Here is a 24,083-nt window from a genome sequence, read left to right as displayed (position 1 = left end):
ATAGTAGGTCAGGAAATATATAATATATAAAGGATATCTATGACAATACTGCTGTTGGTTTGTGTGAGAAACAATTCCAAATGTTGAAAAATCTATTGCCTTACTAAATCAGTAGTTTTATGCTTCTGACTCCTCTGTGTTATGAAGAAAAGAAATCAGTGTGTTATTTCTACTTCTGCTGCTGGTACAGCCCCATGGCTTTTTTGGTAATGACTTCAGAATTTTTCATTTGAGTTTCTCAGCAGCAGCTGGCTGGAAGAAGTGGAATAGTGTACCAGATGGAATACTTTTGGAAAGTTCTCCCAGGCAATAACAGGCTGTACTGAATAACCAGAACTACAGACTTTGTCCTTAAAGCTTAAGAAAAACCAAATTCTAGCAGTTTCCTAAAGCCTTTTATTGTCATCCACGTTGTCTCAACATAAAAAAGCTAAGTCGGTAAAATAATGAGGGGTTTACTTTATCATTTAAAATGTCCATCATAAGCATGTATTGCCTATTTAGTGCACAGATTTATTTTGGAACCTATTTTGCAGGGTTCTTGGATCAGCATCTACACTAGCTGAAAAATCCATGATAAAGCCTAATTAACACTGATTATATATAAATATGTTTTAAATATTACTGTTGCAAGCTCATTTTCCATTGGGGTTTGGGCAAGCCCTAACTGCCTTTCCTATTGATTGATTCTAAAACAGCGTTATCACTTTCCACATGTTATATTGGAACTCCTTTTTCTATCTCTATGTCTATTTTCTCCAGAACCATGAAGGGAATAAAATCATATGAAGATAATTTATTAGATGAAACTGCAAAATGCATGCAGTGTGTCCAGCAATCCTTATGTTCTCAGCACAAACACAAATGCAAAATAAAGGCAAGCAGTGAAGTCTGTCTGCCCCACAATGAAAGCCAAATTGTTTGCTTTTTTCAGTATAATTTCCATTTAGTTAGCCATGACTTCAGTCCTGTATAAGGAATGTAACTATGGTATGCAAAAAGAGAGACAGACAGACACACATTCTGTGAGCTGGGTTTTTTTTTTTTTAATGAGTGTGTATCTTTGCATCATTTTTGCCCACTAGGCTGAAATATATGTTTACGTAATAACACAAAGTTGGGCTTCCCAGATATCAATGCTTTAATGGGCCAGTAGAAACTACCTCAGCCTGATGTCAAACTGTTTCCCATCAAATGTTCTCTCATATCACACCAACTGTCATTTTAAATGCTTTGTCCTATGGTAAATTCTGTGTTCCCAAACTTGAAACAATTGGGAACCAGAAAGGGTAAGGTAGGTCTTCACTCTCTGAGCAGAATAAATGGAGCGGGGGCCTGGCTGACATGAGGCTCTAGCTGGTAATGAAAAATGATGTGTTCCTTCAAACTAGGAAAGTTTTGGGATGAATCCCATCCACTGGCGAATTGGTTTGAACCTGCAGTCACCCGAGGCAGACATGGCAGCCTCCCAATTCAGTGACAAATCTGATCAAATGGCATACTTTTCGACAAAGCCTAATTGGTTTAGATTGATTTAAAAAAAAGCAGCTATAGATTATTTTTTTAGCCAATTAAAATTTTGTATCAGTAAGCAGTTAACATGTTTCTGCTCTGAACTGATCTTTCCCACCAGCATTTTCTAATGCATTGCTTTTACCTTTATGTACAAAAGGGAATTATGCTTAATTCACCCATTCAGAGTGGTGTGCATTGTTCTACATAGAGCCATAGCAATTGTTTATAATGTTTCGGAGAGAAACTGTTTTTGTTGTTGAGGATGGACTTTAGTCTCAAGGTTTTTTTATTGTATTATTAACACAATTTAGGACACACGGGAGTGCAAGAAGCTTTCCACAATCCCCAAAATAACTATTTATTTTTCTTTAACATGAACAGCATTGTCTGTAGCCTCAGGTTTGATCACTGATGTAATCTTACAATAATAAAAATGAGATAAGAGCAGGTTTGTGCAGGATGGAGTAGCATGTGAGTTTACCACAAAAGAGTGCTAATGTCTGCTTGCATAGCTTAGTTTGAAACATTCAAAGACTGGTGGGAGAGGGATAAGACACAGAGTGGCAGTTTCTAGCCAATATTTTAAAAACCTTTTGGCAACTTTAGTGCTATGTAATGCTTTACTCCTTCATTAGCATGGTATGTTGCGTGGTGTAAGTTTTCCCAGAATGTTTTTCAACCTGCTCTTCCCTGAGTCAGTCATATTTTGTTCTGGTCAGCATAAAAACCCTTGCAGTGCTTTTTCATAACAACACAGAGATATTTAGAACAAGACACGGGGCTTCTTTCCCAGTGATATGTGCCATTTGGCCGACCTTTCCTTCAGTTCAATGGCAAGGTTTAATTTTAAATTGCGGCATATAGCCATTGACAGAGTCTTTTGAAATGCATTAGAAGAGAGATCGTTTCCATGATGATGTTCTAGAGCTGGCATTAGATTCTCTTTAAAATTGTAAACTAATGCCTCTCTATGATGAAATGAGTAGTATGTCTTTTTTCACAAAAAAATAGAACCAAAAATCTCGATGTACTGTGTCAACCTGTCCAGCAATCTATGAATAAAAGCCGGAGAGAAAAGAACCAACAAATGAAAGGTTAAAAGGGACAGCTGTGTTGTCTTTGAAAAAGAAATCTATTATGTATTTTTATAATTACACATCAGTCTTCTTTATGTGGTATTTACAGTTATGATTTACATCCACATTACCATAACTATTTCCATACTTGCAGACATCACGTGATAATAGAAAGAGCCAAAACCAGCCATTTGGTAGCATTTAAAAAATGCTGAAATGCTCAGGGAAAGCAGGACAGTAAAGCTAAACCCATCTGAGCTTTATTCATCTGCGTAATGTGAGCCAGAACAAAAACTTGGTCCAAAATAAACAAATGAGGAGGTTAGATTGTGGTGGTAAACTCTCTCTTTACCAATTTAAACAATAATTCTAAGCTTTGGAGTGAAATGATGAGCTAGGAGCAGAGCGGTTTCTATGCATCCTCCTTTTGGATAACAATAGTGAGATTGATGTTCAGTGAATCTGACTCCAGCTGTAATTACATCAAGACTCATTAAATAGTCGTCATCACATTATTTATTATGGTGGCGCCTGCAAACATCACCATAGTTAAAGAGCTGTCAGTGTTTCAATTGTAAACCCTTAAGTTGTGGTGCTGGGGAAAGGGCATAATTCACCTGTTTAAAAAAAATCAAGTCTGAAAGTTAGTGTGCAATGAGTTGATTTAAAAATCTGTTTGTGAGGGTTCAAGAATACACTTAAAATAAACCCACCAAATAAGTATGCCAAGGTAAGATTTTGGGCAGGGACACTTGCGGAGTTTAGGTTGTGGTGGGTTTTTGTGTTTGTTGGCGATGATATGGTAGGGGAAAGGGGTTGCACTCCTGTTGCTTAAATATTGTCACATTTGAGGATGAAACTTTTTCAACTGGTTTGTAATGTGACATTTGCTTTTTGGTGTTGCAAAGAAACCAAAATAATGGAAAATGTTAGGATGATGATGACGACAATGACGTGTGTGTCCACACTTAGGCTATGTCTACACTACAGAGATAAATTGGAAAAAGAAATGCAATCTGTGGTTCGCAAATTGCGTATCTTTTTCCGATTTACTTCCGAAAGAGGCTTTTCCAAAATTTGGCCCATTTATACGGGGCCACATTTAAGAAAAAAAAAACTTTTTCAGTACATCCCTTCTTCCTCGTAAAACAAGGTTTACATGGATGCCAACAAAATGTGTTAATCCAGAGTAAATCTATTGACAGTCCTCATAGCATGAAGGAATTGGACTATTACTTTTAAACTTGTTCCAAATTTGAAAAAGAAATTAGCCAAATTTTGCTCTTGTTTACTTTAGTGGAGTTATTCTGGATTTACACAGTTGTAAATTTAATACAAGGATATAAGCCTAAGAAAAGACGGTTCACATTTCTGCCCTCACTCTCTATTGAACCACACTGAATTAACTGGGATTGCACAGGATAGAGGCAAAGACAGGATGACGCCCCAGAAGTTCATTATTATGGCTGACCAGAATTCTGTTTTATCAGCACCCTACACAAGTATTGCTGGCCCCTGGATGGTGTGCATGAATTGGTTTTCCACACGTGCTGTAGTTCTTAATCCCCACAGGATAGGTTAAGGATAGAACTTTAACCTGAGCTCTGGCTCATGCTGATTTACTAACCTAGATCCTCATCAGTATTAAATGTGCCGGGGTGGCAGCTTAACCTTATTTGGGATAGCTCAAAAAGGTGATTGTCAATGCTTTGGGAACATTCACTGATAAATTTTGCCCAAAGTTAATTCTGAAAATACTGTGCATAAGATTAAGACACCAGAATTTTTTAACTCATTTTTTTGACTCCTGAGATTGCTATACACTATGTAGGGCATGAAGTCTGTCTAGTTCCTTTAGGAGAATTTTGTTAGTTTGAAACTTTTTGATCAAGAAAAGTTTTGCTGTTTTTATACACTCAATGGATTCATTAGAATAAATATCACTTTATGAAACTAGTGTAAATCTAGGATAATCCTGTATTGACTTCAGATAATTTAATTCATATTTCTAATAATGTAACAAATAAGAATTTGTCCCAGATTAGCCAGTAAACAAGTTTAGAGATCAATGTTAAGCTGCCTGTAAAACATTTTTGATCCTGAATGAATGTTTGAAAGCAGGGTCAAGGGAAAGAGTTTGTTTTGATAAATACTTTCAAGTAAAAAAAGGCATATAGATACATAATATTTTAGAGTCTACAGTTGAACTAATAAGACTTGAAGTTTCTGTTGAGGAACCTATTTATGGATCACTGTGAGGTATCCTTTTTACATCAAAGTCATTTGAATCACTATGAAGAGTCCTCTCAAAATAAACATCAAAGTGGGAAGCACGTGAGGTTTTTCTGAGTTTTGTCATGAAAACAGGATAGGCATGGAATGTTCACTGCTAGTTTTGAGACTCATGGGCCTGGTCCAAAGCAAGTCAGTGGAAGCCTTTCCCTGGGATTTGGATCAGGCCCCATTTTTTTTCAAATACAGAGTGAAAGGGAGGGTTTGACTTTGTGAATAGTTCTAAGAACTGCATTAGAGCACCATAGATCACATTTTAAATAAGAGTCCTATCAGTGATCATGCAGACCATTGTGTCTGTTCCCCTGGAGCTGTATTGTCTGTTCATTAAGGTCCAGGCATAATTAGTTTGATCCTGTTTACCACAGGCTCAAAGACTGCTGTGATTAGACAGATATGATCTGATTGCTTTTCTGCTATCTTCACTTCTTCGCTGAAATTCTTTCTTTCTTTCTTTCTTTCTTTCTTTCTTTCTTTCTTTCTTTCTTTCTTTCTTTCTTTCTTTCTTTCTTTCTTTCTTTCTAAAAACCTATTAATTTTGCTTGTGATGTCCTGTGGCATAAGAGGAGCTTGTGCAGTATGCACTTGCTTTGCTCTTCAAACTGTTAGCTGAACAGGCGGTACCTATGTAAGTAAGGTAGACATACCTTTCATGTAGTGGAAATCACTGGCATACCTGCAGAAGATATGCTGTCATTGACAAAATTACACAAAATTACTGTAAACATTGTGAAAAAGAGAAATAATTCAATGGTTTTAGAGCTGTTTATAAATAATGGAGCCCTGCGGGAATGGAATCTTTCCTGTACAAAATTGGTCTAGGCTATCTAATCCAAATCAATGGGGTTGAACTGATTAAACTAAGAGGGAGCCTACTCCGCCGCTGATTAGCTTGGGAGAAATTTTCAAACTCTGAATTCATCCTATTTCAATATAATTTTTGAGCAAATCTGATGCCTTTGAAAGTGAGACTTTAAATACATCATAATGCAACATAAAATTCAGGCTTAGGCACCCCCACCAAATGATCATTGCAATCTGACAGTTCAATGGGAAACTGCCTGATCATGCTGTTTGTTCCAAAGGTCTAGCCTATTTGACAACCAATGGCCTTGTACTGTGTAGATGAAGTAATCGCTTCTAAAAACGTGCCAGCTGGATGGCCTAGTGTTTAAGATACAGTATGAAGTACTGAACTAGCATCCTCCTGTTTGCTTTGCAGAGCTGTAGCCCTTCATTAAAACACACCTTCTGGAACAAACTGGTGGTTAGAGCTATGGCATTTCCTAAAACCTACCATTGAAAATGCTGCAAGTCCGATAGTGTTTTCTCTTTTGACAATGTGTGCACAAAAATAAGACCTTGGAAATAACATCAAAATGGACTGGTTTTAATGGAAGTGAACAGGATTGTATAATCCATTTTGTTTTGTATTCTTTTATATTTAAAGTCTCATTTTCAAAGACAGAAAAAGTAGATTTTCTAAAAGATCCCAAGAAAAATAAGGGCTGATTCAGGGACAGTGTTTTCTACTTAATTTTTTTAAAGACAAGGTTAAATATCTCATCAGATCTCTCAGTCCCAGAGCCTTCCTGGGTCAGAATCTGGCAGGTAGTCTGCACATCTCTTTAGAGGTAAAAAGTACAGTGTGTAAATTCTCAGAAAGTTTTCACCAGTCTGTGTTTTTCATAGGGTACGTCTACACTACAACGTTAATTCAAACTAACTTAGTTCGAATTAGTTAATTCGAACTAAGCTAATTCGAACTAACGGATCCAGACTAAAAAACTAGTTTGAATTAGCGTTTTGCTAATTTGAACTAGCATGTCCACATTAAGTGGACCCTGAACCGGGCTTAAGGATGGCCGGAAGCAGTGCCGGCAGGGCATCAGAGGAGGACTTAGAACGTGGAGATGCTGTCTCAGGCTAGCCGAGGGCTGTGCTTAAAGGGTCCCGACCCCCACCTCGGACAGACAGTTCTTAGGGGTGCCCCGCTTGCAAAGCAGTCCTGGCTTGGAGTGCCTGAACTACCCACACTGGGCACATCACAGCACTCGGCCATCAGACCGGCTGCACTTGCCGCAGGATGCCATCTGGGGAGACGGGGCAATTGGGGGGCTGCAGGAGATGTTAGTTCAAACTAACTACGGATGTTAGTTCGAACTAACTTTCATAGGCGCTACACTAGCGCTCCGTTAGTTCGAATTTAATTCGAACTAACGGAGCGCTTAGTTCGAACTAGGTAAACCTCATTTTACGAGGATTAAGCCTAGTTCGAACTAGCTAGTTCGAATTAAGGGGTGTGTAGCCCCTTAATTCGAACTAGTGGGAGGCTAGCCCTCCCCAGGTTTCCCTGGTGGCCACTCTGGCCAACACCAGGGAAACTCTTCTGCCCCCCCTCCCGGCCCCTGACCTCTTAAAGGGGCACGGGCTGGCTACGGTGCCCGTGCCAGGTGCAAGCCTGCCAGCACCCAGCCAGCAGACCCTGCACCTGGCACGGATTGAGCCCCCCACCCGATGCCCCCCAGCCCTTCCCCTCTTCCCGGGACCAGACTGGTGGCTCCCGGGAGCTTGCCCAGGACCGCAAGAGGAGGGCACCCGCCTGGGCTAGTGCAGACATCGTGGACCTTGCCCACGATCTCCGCACTAGGCACAGGAAAGTGGCCGTCTAGGGCAGGAGAGCTGCCAGCCTGGCCACCCAGGAGCAGGTGTGCAAGAGAATCAAGGGGGTCCAGTGAGACCCCCGACCCTGAGCCCTGAGCTTACAATGGCCGTCCTGGGTCAGACCAAAGGTCCATCTAGCCCAGTAGCCTGTCTGCCAACAGCGGCCAACCCTAGGGACCCTGGAGGGGATGGACCAAAGACAGTGACCAAGCCATTTGTCTCGTGCCATCCCTCTCCAGCCTTCCACAAACCTTGGGCAGGGACACCACTTCTACCCCCTGGCTAATACCATTCCATGGACCCAGCCTCCATGACTTGATCTCACTTCCCTTTAAACTCTGTTCTAGTTCTAGACTTCACAGCCTCCTGCAGCAAGGAGTTCCATAGGTTGACTCTTTGCTTTGTGAAGAACAACTTTCTGTTACTAGTTTGAATCCTGCTACCCATTCCTTTCCTTTGGTGTCCTCTAGTCCTTCTTTATGGGAACTAATGAAGAACTTTTCTGTATGCACCCTCTCCACCCAACTCCTGCTTTTAGAGACCTCTATCCTGTCCCCCCTCCGTCTCCTCTTTTCTAAGCTGAAAAGTCCCAGTCTCTTCATATGGGACCTGTTCCCAACCCCTGATCATTATAGTTGCCCTCCCCTCTCCCACCCTCTCTCTTCCCCTCTCCCACCTCCTTTTCCCAGTCTCCCCCAGTTTTGTTCAATAAAGACAGATTCCATTTTGGAAGACACGTTTTCTTTATTTTGTACATCAAGAAGAGGGGCTAGGGAAGGGTAAATGGAAGGAGGTGAGGGAGGAATGGGGCACGAGCCCCCGATGGGGAGAACTGGGCTGGCTCTGCGGGCTTCTGGGGGTGGAAGCTCTCCTGCAGCCCCCCAATTGTCCCTTCTCCCCAGATGGCAGCCTGCGGCAAGTGCAGCTGGTCTGATGGCCGAGTGCTGTGATGTGCCCAGTGTGGGTAGTCCGGGCACTCCAAGCCAGGACTGGTTTGCAAGCAGGGCACCCGTGAGAACTGTCTGTCCGGGGTGGGGGTCGGGACCCTTTAAGCACAGCCCTCGGCTAGCCTGAGACAGCATCTCCATGCTCTAAGTCCTCCTCTGATGCCCTGCCGGCACTGCTTCCGGCCATCCTTAAGCCCGGTTCAGGGTCCACTTAATGTGGACATGCTAAATGCTAATTCGAACTAGTTTTTTAGTCTGGATCCGTTAGTTCGAATTAGCTTAGTTTGAATTAACGTTGTAGTGTAGACATACCCTGAATGACACTGATGGAGTTTATAGCAAGTCATGCCATGTCCTCTCCAATACCAGTAAACTGTAGCTCACAGTCTGGTCAGTGAGATAGCGTGGGTGTGGAGGAGCATGAACACATGTAGAAGTGGGGATAATAAGGTGAAAATGCGCTGACCTTTGAAAAGGAATAAGCAAAATTTCTGTCCTTCTGATCCAAAGTATAAATATGGCAACTTGCAGGCAGAGGTGTGCACTATGCGGCCCACAGGCTGGATGCAGTTCACCAGGGCTAGCACCTGGCAGGCCGCCAGCACTTTATTTACCTTTGTGTCATCAGGTATGGCCACTTGCAGCTTCTGTTGTTCCTGGATTGCCATTCCCGGTCAATGGGAACTGCAGGATGCAGTGTCCTGGTCCATACCACTTGGCACAACCCCCATTGGCCTAATTTGTGAACATAATTACCTTGGTAACGTGCAAATTGGATATCTGTGGTAAAAATCATGGCTAACAGTCCATTTGTGCATGACATTACTTGATTTGTATGCAGTTCCTCTGTGTGAGCTCGAAAGCTCTCTCTCCGATAGAAGTTGGTCCAGTAAAAGATATTACCTCACCCACTGTGACTCTGTATTTACCTCACCTCCTTTTCTCTCTAATTACCGATTTGCACATGCAGTTTTAGTAATTGTGTACATGAATTACATGTGCAATTATGTGTATATTTTTTCATGTAGTTCTGGATTCTGCTGTCTGCTTTTTATGTCTCTGTGCTCTTCATTCATGTATAATTTGGAGATTATACCTACCACACAAGGTATTTTGAGATTCTGTTCTTTAATATCTATAAAATGCTTTCAGATTGTGAGATAAAAAACACTAAAGAAAATGCAGAATAGTACTAGCAGTTATTTTTATGATGATGATGATTATTGTTAAGCACACCCTGGTGATGAGCACTGTTTTCTAAACACTTTTTATTCTGACTTAAGTATAGACTGTAAATATCAGTAACGATAATTGTTTAGATGTTGGGAGCAGCATTTATTTCCAAACTCTGTAACAGGATGTCACACAAGGTATAGAGAATGAGTCCTATTGAAGTTTTGCCTGAGTTTAGGATTGCAGTAACAATCCCATGTCCCCTTTACATCCAACAATATCTAGCATCTAGTGGAAGACATACTGTATTGTGACAGGAATCACTGCTAATCTAATAGGCTATGTCTACACTGCAGGCTTTTTGCTCAAGAACTGTTTTGCGCAAGAGTTCTTGCGCAAAAATACTTGCACAAGAGCGTGTTCACGCAGCCACCTACTTTTGTGCAAGAGATGTGCTTTTGTGCGACAGCATCCATGGCAGTGTGGATGCTGTCTTGCACAAGAAACCCCTGTTGCCCGTCCACACTGCCTTCTTGCACAAGAGCTCTTGGGCAAGAGGGCTTATTCCTCATGGGGAGAGGAATAACTCTTGCGCAAGAAGCCCTCTTTTCTGACACTTTACTGTAAATTTACTTGCACAAGAATGCGCGTGCAGTGTAGACACCCTGCAAGTTTTTGCACAAGAACGGCCCTTCTTGCACAAAAAGCCTGCAGTGTAGATGTACGCTTACAGTCTTGGATTACATCTACACTGCCATTTTTTTGTGGCAGAAGATATGCAAATCAAACTGTCATTTGCATATCTTCTGCCGATCCTTTTTGCAGAAGAGGTTTTGCCGCTAAACCTCTAAACCTGTAAGCCTCATTTTTTGAGGAATAAGGGATCTTGCGCAAAAGGTTTTTTTTCCAACAAATGGTCCCATCTACATGGGGCTTTTTAGTGGCAAAATCTCTTCCACAAAAGGAACAGCAGAAGATATGCAGATGAAAGCACAATTTGCATATCTTCTGCCGCAAAAAAAGGCAGTGTAGACGTAGCCAAAGAGTATATACAATATAGTATTTTATATACTACTATCTGATTTCCTTCCCTGGCTTGGATGGCAAAAATATATATGTTGTATCTGGAAGGTAATTTTCTATCCCAAAATATATTCCCAGTGTTTACTTAATTTACTAGGTGGTTTTGTAGCCTGACCATAGCTCAGACTGACTGAAGTTCTGATTATATCATTCAGCAGAAAACTCCCTTGTGCGGAGTGGGTTTTTCTTTTTCTTTTTCCACAAAGCCATAAATACACACGAATGTCACAGAACAGAAGTAAAGCCAGCAAACTTCATATTTAGAGAAACGAAATTGGGATATACTTATTAGAATGTCTCTGCAATTAGGTCATTTGTGTCAGAGCAGGAAATGTGCAAAATAGCATGGGACAGAAAAATCTAGACTGTAAAACACTCCAACAAATTTGGTGCATTCATTACTCTCTTAATATGCATCCAATGTAATCTATAGAGCCCACAAATGATCACATTGTGTGTGTGCGTGTACATATATATATATACACAATTCTATACATCTGACACACATAAGAGTAGCAATTTTACTAGTGTCAAAAGATTGTTGTGGTCCTTTTATGCAGCATATAAGTTTGCTTATAATGAGTCCACTTACAAAAATGCTGAACTATGAAAAGATATTAAAAATGTCAGGTTATATTAAAGGGGAAACTTCACTTTAAGTTATAGCTCCAAAATTACACTACTCATTCATGATTTGTATTTATTTATTTATTTGTGAATGTATAATTGGCTGCCTCCAAAAATGTCACAGTAGGAGGGGAAAAAGTTCATTTTCCTTGGCTTGTGCACTGTTGCTATTCCTGTGTTCATTTGACTTGGCTCAGACATGGAAATGCTACAGTCTGAAATAACTTTTTATATGTTGACATGTGCATTTAACGAGAATAAGTAAGCAGAGTGGACTAAGTTGGATTCAGAAACTAACAAAACATATCTTGTATAACACCTTTTAGTACCTCTGAGTACATTTATGATTATTTGCTTGTTTTTAATTTTAGAAACTGTGCATTCACCTATAAGAGAAATGCAGAACAATCTCACAAAGTCTCACAGGAAGATGTTAGACAATCAACTATGATAAATTTAAAAAGAAATCAGATTCTCGATATATATACTTGATATTTTATATATTGAAAATATAAACCCAGACCTGACAAAGATCTGTGTGGAGCTTGAAAACTTGTATCTTTCCCCAAGAGAAGGTGACCCAATAACAGATATTACCTCAGCCACCTTTTATGTTCTGCTACCAACACTGCTACAAGAACACCGCAAATAAGAAAAAATAAAATTAAGTTACCAACAGCTAAGGTATCTCAGCTCCCCTGCGGAACAACACCTGTTCTGTGCATAGTGATCGTTTTTCTTCCATCATATACAGTGGGAGCTAAGGAGTGGCTTTTCCACTTGATGGTTCATTATGGGTGCAGAGGAGCAGCACTTGAGTGACAGTTGCCTGAGGCAGTTTGCCTGTGCAGCCAGACAGAAATCGTCTAGGGATTTGGGAGAGGGAGCTCAGCAGTAATGATGACTACACCTTTTGAAAGGATGCATTGTGTGATTTTCCTAAAGCCAGCTGCCAGGTGGCAGTGGGTATGGAGGTGGGTAGTGTCTGTGGCCATGCCCCGTGTTGCAAAGTGCTCCCTCTGGAACACTGCTGCATTACTGCAAGCGCTTGGCATTTTGTCAAACATCGCATGGTATCGGGAGCCTTTCTCCTAGCCCCAGGTCCAGAAGAAATATTAGTTTTTGTTTTTTAAAAAGTTAATTTTTGGCTCTCATGCAAAGAAAAGATTGAAAAGTGAAGTGAGTAGCCTAGAGTCCCAGTAGTCTGTCTCAGAAGGTTGTGGGAGCTTCTTCCCTGGAGGTTTTCAAGAGGAGGCTGCATAGTCATCTGTCTTGGCTGATTTAGATCGGGGTACTGAAATGAGGAGCAGTGCAAGAGGCCACTCATTTCCACTTTTAGCCATAGGCCCAGCTCCCTGGCCCTATTCTTCTCCCCCTCCTACGCCCCTAGACTCTACCCTGAGCCAGCCCAAATGCTGGAGTCCCACCCAGGTACAAGCAGCCTGGAGAGCCCAGGCAGCTGTGACAAGCTGCAGACTCTCCACCTGCCCAGAGTAGAAGGCCCCAAGAGCTTCCCCCAGCCTGTGTCCCTGGCTCCCATACCACCTATCCAGGACAGATGGGGTGGGGGGGGGGGGTCCGTAGATTCCCCACAGCTGCCCAGGTGACTTTTACCATGGCCTGGCTGCAACTCTTCAGCCCCCAATGTCCCACTCCTTGGCCAAGCTGGAGCTAGACGGGGTAAGGGCTACATAGGGGAGTGCAGACCCTCCACTTTTCCTAGGCAAAGGACGTGAAGGGTCTGTATAGAATCATAGAACACTAGAATGGGAAAGACTTTGAGGAGTCATCAAGTCCAGTCCCCTGCCCTCACAGCAGTTTCAAGCACCGTCTACACCAGTGTTTCTGAAAGGGTTCTGCAAAACCACTCTGAGAAACACATTAACTGGCCGCCCCGGTTTGTTTATTTACTGGTGCCGTGGCCATGGAGCCTCACGGCTGCCATTGGCTCCATTTTGCTCTTTGTAGCCAGGCGGAACAGCAGGAAGCTGTGGCCCAGCCCACGCTGCTTCCCGTGGCTCCCCTTGGCTGAAAAGGATGAAATGGAGTCAACGGGAGCCGCGAGGCTCCATGGCCACGGCACCAGTAAATAAACAAACTGGGGCGGCCAGTTAACTTGTTCCTCAAAGTGGTTTTGCAGAACCCTTTCAGAAACACTGGTCTAGATCATCCCTGACAGGTGTCTATCCACCCTGCTCTTAAATATCTCCAGAGATGGAGATTCCACAACCTCCCTAAGCAATTTAGTCCAGTGTTTAGCTACCCTGACAGTAAGTAAGTTTTTCCTAATGTCCAGCCTAAACCTCCCTTGCTGCAGTTTAAGCCCATTGCTTCTTGTTCTATTCTCAGAGGCCAAGGAGAACAATTTTTCCCCCCCTCCTTGTGACACCCTTTTAGGTACCTGAAAACTGCTATCATGTCCCCTCTCAATTTTCTCCTTTCCAAACTAAATAAGCCCAGTTCTTTCAGCCTTCCCTCATAGGTCATGTTCTCTAGACATTTAATCATTCTTGTTGCTCTTCTCTGAATCTTCTCCAATTTCTCCACATTTTTCTTGAAATGTGGTGCTCAGAACTGGACACAATACTCCAATTGAGGCCTAATCAGAGCAGAGCGGAAGAATGACTTCTCATGTCTTGCTCACAACACTCTTGTTATGCATCCCAGAATCATGTTTGCTTTTTTTACCAGTGTCACACTGTTGTCTCCTATTTAGCTTGTGATCCACTATGACCCCTAGATCCTTTTCTGCAGTACTCCTTCCTAGACAGTCGCTTCCCATTCTGTGAGAGACTGATTGTTCCTTCCTAAGTGAAGTACTTTGCATTTGTCCTTATTAAACTTCATCCTATTTACCTCAGATCATTTTTCCAGTTTGTCCTGATCATTTTGAATTTTGACCCTTGTCCTCCAAAGTATTTGCAACCCCTCCCAGTTAGGTATCATCTGCAAACTTAATAATCATACTCTCTATGCCAATATATAAATCGTTGATGAAGATTTTGAGCAAAACCAGTCCTAAAACAGACCCCTGCTGAATCCCACTTGTTATGCCCTTCCAGTATAACATGAGGGGTATATGAGCCTGGGGCTGCTATCAGGTCCTCCATCCCAGGCAGATGAAGGGTCTGAAGCTCTACACAGCTGTCTAGGTTCCCTGGCTCACCTTCAGCTTCCAGCTTGACCAAGGGGTGGGCTCAGGGGAAGGGATGAGGCCATGATGTGGGGTAGGCTCTACGAGGCCTAACGCCCAGAGAGGGTGGACCGAAGACAATGATCAAGCGATTTGTCTCCTGCCATCTCTCTCCAACCTCTGACAAACAGAGGCCAAGGACATCATTTTATCCCCTGGCTAATAGCTGACTGCAAAGAGTTACAAAGGGATCTCACAAAACTGGGTGATTGGGCAACACAAGGACAGATGGAATTCAGTGTTGATAAGTGCAAAGTAATGTGCATGGGACAATATTATCCTAACTACAGATACAAAAATTATGGGGTCTAAAATAGCTGTTACCACTCAAGAAAGTTCTTGGAATCCTTGTGGATAGTTCCCTGAAAACATCTGTTCAATGTGCAATGGCAGTGTAAAAACTAAGAAGCTATCAGAATACTGGGAATTATTAGAAAAGGAACAGCTAATCAGACAAAACACCATATTTTCTTTATATAAAGACGTTGTATGCCCACAACATGAACGCACATCGGGTCACCCCATCTTAAAAAAAAATACATTGGATTGGGAAATGTTATAGAAAGGGCATCAGAAATGATTAGGGGGTAAGCAACAGCTTCCATATGAGCAGCAATTAACAAAACTGAGACTTTTCAGCTTGGAAAAGAAAATACTAAATCATGGGGGGATATGATAGAGGTCTAGAAAACCATGGATGGTGTGGAAAAATTGAATAAGGACATGTTTTTTACTCCTTCACTAACATAACACAAGAAGCTCACCCAAAACAATTAAATTTATAGTTAGCAAATTTAAAACAAACAAAACAGGTGACAGGGGATGGATCATGATAATTACCTCTTCTGTTTATTCCTTCAGAACCACCTGGCACTGACCGCTGTTGGAAGACAGGAGACAGGGCTAGAAGGATCATTAGTTTGACCCAGTATGGCCATTCTGATGTTCTTACTTAAAGTTGAAATGTTTCTGCTCCCTGCTGTAACCCACTAGACCCCACTCCTCTTCTAGAGCTGAGATATAGCACAGGAGTCCCGACAGGCTAGGTCTCTCTCCACAGAGTTAGTAACAAAGTAAGACTAGATATTACATTTTTTAAGACTAACCAGTGTTCCTTAAGTGACTTGCCACAAGATGTCAGAATATGTTAGGGTATGTCTACACTACAAAGTTAATTCGAACTAACAACTGTTAGTTCGAATTAACTTTCATAGGCGCTACACATACAAACCGCTAGTTCGAATTTAATTTGAACTAGTGGAGCTCTTAATTCGAACTGGGTAAACCTCATTCTACGAGGACTAACGCCTAGTTCGAATTAAGTCGTTCGGATTAAGGGCTATGTAGACACTTAATTCGAACTAGTGGGAGGCTAGCCCTCCCCAGCTTGCCCTGGTGGCCACTCTGGGCACAACCAGGGAAACTCTTCTGCCCCCCTCCCGGCCCCGGAGCCCTTAAAGGGACATGGTCTGGCTACGGTGCTCGTGCCAGTTGCAAGCCTGCCAGCACCCAGCCAGCAGACCCTGCACCTGGCACGGGATGAGCCAGCCACCTGCTGCCACCCAGCCTTCCCCCTCTTCCCAGGACCAGACTGGAGGCTCCCAGGAGCCTGCCCGGGGCTGCAAGAGGCAGGCGCCTGCCTGGTCTAGTGCAGAGATCGTGGACCTCATCGAGGTTTGGGAGGAAGCCTCCAACGTCTACGATCTCCACACTAGCCACAGGAACGTGGCCGTCTACAGCTGTATGGCTGACAGCCTGGCCACCAGAGGACACATGTGGACCCAGGAGCAGGTCCGCTGCAAGGTCAAGGACCTGCGGCAGTCCTACTCCAGGGCCTCTCAGCCAGGGGCCGACCCAGAGGCCTGCCCCCACTTTGAGGCCCTGGACTGCATCCTGGGGGCTCACACCGTCCATGCCCCCCTGGTGGTAATCGACCCTGGGGCAGAGGGACCCGTCCTGGACACGGAGGAGGAGGAGGACGCTGAGAGCCAGGAGCCTGCAGGGAGCCTGCCCAGGACCCAGGACCCCCGAGGCACCCCACAGAGCACATCAGCTGTGTCATCCGAGGCCGGGGAGGGCTCCACATGTGAGTGCCATCATGCTCCCCTTATGTATATGGGGGACATGGGGAGAGAGGGAGCCCAGGGACTGTGCGCCTGGGCCTTGCCCAACATGGAGCAGCAGCTGGATGTCATGCAGGGGCCCTGGACCATTCCCCACACGCCGACCTCACCTTGCAGAGGGGGGCTGGGTTTCACCCACTGTGTCCCCAGGGAGAACTGACTGCAGGGCACACCACCCTTCCTGCAACAGCCACCCGCACCCGGGCCAGCAGGCGCACCAGGAACCTGGAGGACTACCAGCGGTGGCACCTGCAGCTACTGGAGCACCAGATCTGCATCCAGGAGCACTGCGTCCAGGAGGACCTGTGGCTGCGGCAGTGGAGCTTGCAGGCACTGGAGGAGCAGGGCCGTGCCCTCAGAGGTCACCTCCAGACCCTGATGGACAGGTTCCTGCCTCCTCCTGCTCCAGCCCCTGTGGCTACCCCAGCTCTCGCTCCTCCTCCCATCCCTGCTCCCCCTCCCGCTTCCTCCGCACCCCCCGTCCCTCCTGACCCTCCCTCCACACCCACTCCCATGCTGCGAGACGGGAGAGCCAGCAGGACCCCCAACCCTGAGCTTTCCCTTTCTTTCCTCCCCTTCCACCCTCTTCCAGCTCCCTCCTCCCAGGTTTCCCCCTCCCCTCTCCCACCACAGTTATGTAAAATAAAAAGAGATTTTTGTTGGCAAAACAGATGTCTTTATTTGACATTAGGAAGAAGGGTTAGGGAGGGGAAAGGGGAAGGAGGGGAGGGTAGAAGAAGGCCCCAGTGGGGCATGCAGGGAGAGTTCAGTCCCTCCTCCTCCACCTGGAAGCTCTCCTGCAGGGCTTCCCGGATCCGGATGGCCCCCACTGGGCCTCCCGGATGACAGCAGTGTGGGGCTGCACGTACTGGCCAGCCATGCGGTCAACCTCAGCCATCCAGGCTGGCAGGAAAGCGTCCCCCTCCCACTCACACAAATTGTGCAGCACACAACATGCTGCCACCATGGAAGGGATATTGTGTTCGACGAGGTCGAGGCAGGTGAGGAGGCACCTAAATCTGGCTTTCAGGCGTCTGAAGGCCCCCTCGAACACGATGCATGCCCTGGTGAGCCTGGCATGGAAGGCCTGGTGGGAGGGGTTGAGATGCCCTGTGTACGGCTTCATCGGCCAGCGTGTAGGAGGTAGGCTGCATCCCCCACCAGGCACACGGGCATGTCCACGTCCCCGACCCTGATGTGGCAGTCGGGGAAGAAGGTCCTGGCATGCAGCCTCTGGCACACGGAGAACTTCCGGAACACCCTTGCGTCATGTGCCTTGCCGGACCAGCCCACATTAATGTCCATGAACTGGCCTCGGTGGTCACACACGGCCTGCAGGAGCATGGAGAAGTACCCCTTTTGGTTGATGTACTGGGAGGTCTGGTCTTCCAGGGCACAGATGGGGATGTGCGTCCCGTCCCGTCAATGGCCCCTCCACAGTTGGGGAAGCCGAGGGTGCCAAAGCCTTGGATGACGGCGTCTGGGTCGGCGAGGTGGACCACCCTGCAGAGCAACACCCGGTTGATGACCTTGACCACCTGTAGAGGGACACAGCAAACCACGAATCACTGGGGCGCCCAGGTGGCTGGGAGTGTTTGTTCCCTGACACTGCCCTGCGGCCCACTCCCAGAAGCAACCCCCGCGGGTGGCGTGTAGTACGGCCGGGACAGACTGAAACCCCCGGTGTGGGGCACTTTCGCCTCCTCCCCCCACGTTTTCCCTGGGGCGGCCCATCCCCTCCTTGCAGCACCCCTCTTCCCTGGCCCAGTGGCCAGTGGGTGTCGTACCTGCATGAACACTGCTCTGACAGTGGATCTCCCCATGCCGAACTGGTTCCAGACGGATCGGTAGCTATCCGGCGTGGAGAGCTTCCACAGGGCGATGGCCACATGCTTCTGGAAGGGGATGGTGGGCCTCATGCGAGAGTCCTGTCGCTGCAGAGCAGGAGCGAGCCACTTGCAGAGCTCCAGGAAGGTGTCCTTCTTCATCCTGAAGTTCTGGGTCCACTGTCTGTCTCCCCATCACTCCAGGATGATGCGGTCCTACCAGTCGCTGCTGGTGTCCAGATGCCAGATGCGGCGGGGCACGCTGTCGTCTGGGCGCTGCTGCCACTCCTCCATGACCCCCAAGGAGGCCAGGGAGAGAGGCAGGGGGCTGATGTACACCAGGTGGTGCAAGGCAGCCTCCACCCATTGCTGGCAGGCTTGCAGCAGCAAGTCCAAAAACTGGAGCAGCATGCCCAGGGTGAGGTCTGGCTCCATGTTGCCAACTGCAGCGGCGTCCCCAGTGGAAAACACCGACACATGCAGGCAGAGAGAAAACCGCTTTGCTGTCACTCTGTGAGGTAGGCAAGCAAGTGGAAAAGCTGAGAACCGGCTGTCCAGGGGGGTCCCTTTAAGCACGAGCCTCAGATAGCCACACAAAGCAACTTCTGACCTGATGCCCTGCCGGAACCGGTTTCAGCTGCCCTTAAATGCGACCCAGCGTCCAATCAGTGTGGGCGTGCTAGTTCGAATTAGCAAAACGCTAATTCAAACTAGTTTTTAAGTCTAGATGCATTAATTCGAATTAGCTTAGTTTGAATTAACTAATTCAAATTAAGTTAGTTCGACTTATTACTGTAGTGTAGACATACTCTTAGTGTTAGAGCTGAGTGGCACTAATATTTATTTAATTTTCTTTCAGTTTTATATGAATTAGATACAGTGCTCCTACCAGCTAACTGCTAAGTTGTCTGCCAAAAATAGTTGAATTTTCCAGTGTCTTAGTAGCCCCTGGATAGAAGTGATGTGTGTGGGGGGAAGGGCCGATGGGATTGGTTCCCCCCTCCCTATTTGGTGCTTGGCTTATACAAAGCAAACTCAGTAACACTGCTGAAATTTTTGTCCTCAGTCTGCTTCCCTCATACTCTTGAGCTATGTCTAGACTGCAAGCCTCTTTCGAAAGAGGCTTTTTCGAAAGATATTTTAGAAAAAGCCTCTTTCGAAAAAGAGCGTCTAGACTGCAAGCAGAACTTTCGAAAAAGCAAGCCGCTTTTTCGAAAGAGAGCACCCAGGCAGTCTGGATGCTCTCTTTCGAAAAACCCCTGTTTGCATTCAAGAACATCTTTTTTCGAAAGAGCACTTTCGGAAAAAGGCATTCTTCCTCGTGAAATTAGGTTTACCGCCGTCGAAAGAAAAGCCGCGTTCTTTCGATTTAATTTCGGGAAATTCAAATCCCGGGCTTCATTTGCAATTGCAGATGACACATTACCCCCGCTAGTTCGAACTAGCGGGGTAGTGTAGACATACCCATGTATATCAGTGCCTGGGACAATGGGTTCCTGATCACAGTTGGAATCTTTAGATGTTATAGTAATAATAAATAAGGGTACGTCTAGACTACATGCCTCTGTCGCCAGAGGCATGTAGATTAGGCTACCAGACATAGTAAAATGAAGCGGCAATTTAAATAATCGCCGCTTCATTTAAATTTACATGGCTGCCGCGCTGAGCCGACAAACAGCTGATCAGCTGTTTGTCGGCTCAGCGCGATAGTCTGGACGCGCGGGTGTCGACATCAAAGGTATTTGTCGACCACCCAGGTATGCCTCCTGGGATGAGGTTTACCTGGGTGGTCGACAAATACCTATGCTGTCACCACCCGCGCGTCCAGACTATCGCGCTGAGCCGACAAACAGCTGATAAGCTGTTTGTCGGCTCAGCGCGGCAGCCATGTAAATTTAAATGAAGCGGCGATTATTTAAATCGCCGCTTCATTTTACTATGTCTGGTAGCCTAATCTACATGCCTCTGGCGACAGAGGCATCTAGTCTAGACGTACCCTAAGTAACTGGCAGGGAGAGATTGCAGCTATTCTTTCAGCCTTGTACCTGGCTCTAGCTCGGGAGTGGTTTTTATCTTCCCAACTGTCTCTACTTCATCTTCATGCAGCCTGAACAGGTTTCTCTCCACTTGCAATATGATGAGAAGTGCATTGATGGCACTTCTCTCATGTATTACAAACCACACAGTCAAACTCATGTAATCAGTTGGAGTCTTGGAAAATTATATGAGATGCCTCCAAACCAGCAAAAGTCACATTATTTTTGTTATAACCAGGAAGCTTGTGTCAGTATGTGGAGGTTCATACACATAGGCCAACTCTCAGTACTGAAGAGGGTTGCTTGGTTTGAGATGTAAACAATGAAACACTCCATTATTTTTGTTACTTGCCTACAATAGATGCCAGTTGTTTTTGGTGTCTAAATTTTTTATTTTTTTTTACAGTTTGGTGTCAAACAAACCCCAAACTTAAAAAAAACCAAAAACCCAAAATCTCAGGAGTAAAATGAAATTCTGAAATCTTTGTATATCCTTAATGAACTCAATTCTAGTATTTTGTGAAATAAACACACATGGGTCTGGTTCTCCACTCCATTATACCGATTTTATGCCATTGTTACTCCATTAATACCAGTTTCATGCCTCTGCAACTCCATTAGTTTCAGTGCAGTTGGACCAAATTGAAACTGGCATAATGAAGTAGAGAAATAGACCTCTCTGTATTTTCATATGTACTCTCTAGATATTGTGTAACTTTTTCTTGTCCAACTCTTTTCAAATTTAGCAGAGCATGCATAGCTCAATGAGAACTATATAGATGTGAAATTGAAAATGATATAGGAAAACAGGTCTAACTTGTCCTATGGTCCTTAAAAAAACTTAGAAGCATAAAAAGAACTTTCTTTAATTCTTTTTATTGTTTTTCATTTATGCTTTGATATCTCAAAATGGATTAGTAAAATTTTGCATCTTCCCTCCCTTCAGAAAAGCCCCCTTGAATTGAAAACAAAGAATTTGACCCAGAACTTTGATTATTATAATGGAATTTGTAGATACTAGAAAATAGAAGTTTAGTATGAAAGTGCCCTGTTTGTCATAACTATAGTGTTGCTACTAGAACATAGCATGTGCACACACACACACACACACACACACATTAATCAAATGACATGAAGGCATATTACAATGTAGTATAGTGCAATATGCACTAACCCAAGTGGACCACTAAATGTATGGATAATCAAGTGAAACATAGGATTTTGAATGAGCTTGGAAATACTTTGTAGTTTCAAATAAATTAATGTGTTAAGTACATATAGATTTATTGAGGGATATTTATTTATCTCCATCCATGTCTCTGAGAGATATTTGCCTGTGTAATATAGTTTACTCCCTTATATCTTTAAATGTGTGGGGGAAGAGGTTAAACTATATTAAGATGATTCCATGTTTTACTTTTACAGAGTTGAAGTCATAGAAAGGCTTCCCATCGTCTTGAGCTGTGTTTGTATCAAATTCATTTGTAAACAGCAATTTCAACTGGTGGTTGGACTAAAAATAATCCAGGGACCTAATTCTGAAGTCTTTACTATTGATTCAGTCTGTACTCAGGCAAAACGCCCATGGAACAGGAGCTCGGTAGTAGTAGTAATATTAATAATGAGTCTACTGAGGATGGTGGCATCAGATTTTTGAATGAAGTATGATTTCTTTCCTGGATTTGTATGTCATCTTGGAAAGGGGGAAAATACCAGCCCTCCCCCCTCCTTCCGAATTACAGGTTTTAGAGCAATTTTATGGGTTACACCAAATCAGTTTCAATTCTCTGTGAAGTTTGCAGGAAACGTTTAGATATAGTAAATGCCTTATTGACATTAAAATAAGCGGTGTTTTGTGTTTGTGTGTGCATCTGTGCTGCTTCTAAAAAAAGTTACTGAAGTTTGCTGCTCTAAAAATACCAATTCTGTTTGGAGCACATCTAATTGCCGGGGGTTTGTTGCTGCCGCTGCTACTGCTTTGCTACATCAGTCAGAAAAAGAAATCTAAGGAGTGGCTTATGTTTGCTTATGTTCAATAGTGACCTGTGTTTTCTCACTGGTAGCCTTGCAGCCTTCATGGCCTGTGGCTAAAGACCTCAAGATTCTTTTCCAGTCACCATTTTTAAGCCTCTCACATCTAAGCAGCAGAGACTCAAGTGATGGAGGGGGCCAGGGTACATAAAATGGTTGCTTTTCTTTTTTGAGCTGAAGGGGTTGCTTTGTATTTATTACTTCCATATTTATTTCCTGCCAAAGTGAAAGAAAAGAGTGGACTTTATTCCCCCTCATTTGGCCCTGCAGATAATTCATCTCCTCTTCTGCCCCAACTTTACTTGCTCATTGGAACAGAATCTAAAAGGACAACAGCTGGCAAACGGCAATGCTGCCTCTACGATGTCATCATAGTTAATAGTTCATTTATAAACATTTTTGCCAGGACAAATACTTCTATCTGAGGTGCTTTGTCTGCCTCAAGTAAATAATTGTATGAAAGCTTGCAAGAATGTTGCTGTCCTTTGGAATGAAATTTTGCTTTGAGTGTCGTTGGAGCTTAAATGAATGTCTTCTGCAGAAGGGGAAAAAAGGAAAAAAATAAATTAGAAGAAATTATATCACAATATAATTGGCGTGATGGGACTTAAATGCGTGTGGCAGAGCAAGGTTGATTAAAGGATTTGTTAATGCGCCTGTCTTCTATCTGTTGTGGGATTTTAGGCACCCGTCACTATTATCTGAGCACCTTCCCCTTAAAAATAATAGCAATATTGAAGTCCCATGTGGACAAGGGAGTCCCTGGCACTTCTGTGTTTTGGGAGTAAAACTCTGCTTGGATAGGTGGTTTTGATTGTGGGGAGGATAGTTTGTTTGCAGTTTAAGGGTTTGGTAGTGGCTTAGGGTGGGAAACACAGTGTTACTTTAAAAAAAAGAGAGGGATGATTTTAGATGCCTGTGAAGATTTCTAAAGAAAAAGACACACAGTTCATGTCACTCAAAAAAGAAAGGGGAAAAAACAGTAAAGACAATAACAGGGTGTGTTTGGCTGTCAGCACCGGACTCTGGGCAAGAAACATTAATTTCTTGTACAATTTTTTGCCTCATCAGTTCAATAAAGATGTCAGATGTCATCTTTCTTTGTATGAAATCAGCAACAAGGCCCATTCTTTGGTTGACCTACGTACAGCCTCTCTGAGGTACAGCCTCACAGATTTACTACAGTGGTGGATTTGCCCCTTCTGGTGTTGTACATGGCTACATTTATAGTGCTAGAGTGGCACTGCTGTAGCGCTTGTAGTGTAGTAGCGGAAGCAATTGAATCTGCTCAGACACTCCTGACTCAGGGACAGGTGATACCAGAGAGGCCCTACCTCCATCTCAGCAAGTCCTACGTCAGATCTGAGAGCATCCTTCCGCCTACATACACCGTCTTTATCTGGGACATTGCCAGGATTCCTGGAACAAGGCTGGAGAGTCACCTATGGTATGTCTACATTGCAGTTAAACGCCTGCAGCTAGCCATGTCAGCCGAGT

General features: G+C 44.2%; 1 protein-coding gene across 1 annotated transcript in view; it reads left to right on the top strand.

The window, feature by feature from the left end:
• LOC102453877 (potassium voltage-gated channel subfamily KQT member 1-like) overlaps positions 1-24,083 on the top strand; it is a 655,800-nt gene that overhangs the window by 373,145 nt on the left and 258,572 nt on the right. The gene's annotated exons all lie outside the window — the stretch shown is intronic.

This window comes from Pelodiscus sinensis, chromosome 1, assembly GCF_052426305.1.
Source record: "Pelodiscus sinensis isolate ZL-2025 chromosome 1, ASM5242630v1, whole genome shotgun sequence".
Classification (NCBI taxonomy): Eukaryota; Metazoa; Chordata; order Testudines; family Trionychidae; genus Pelodiscus; species Pelodiscus sinensis.
The sequence above is the reverse complement of the archived record's forward strand: the minus strand, read 5'-3'. Positions and strand labels throughout refer to the sequence as shown.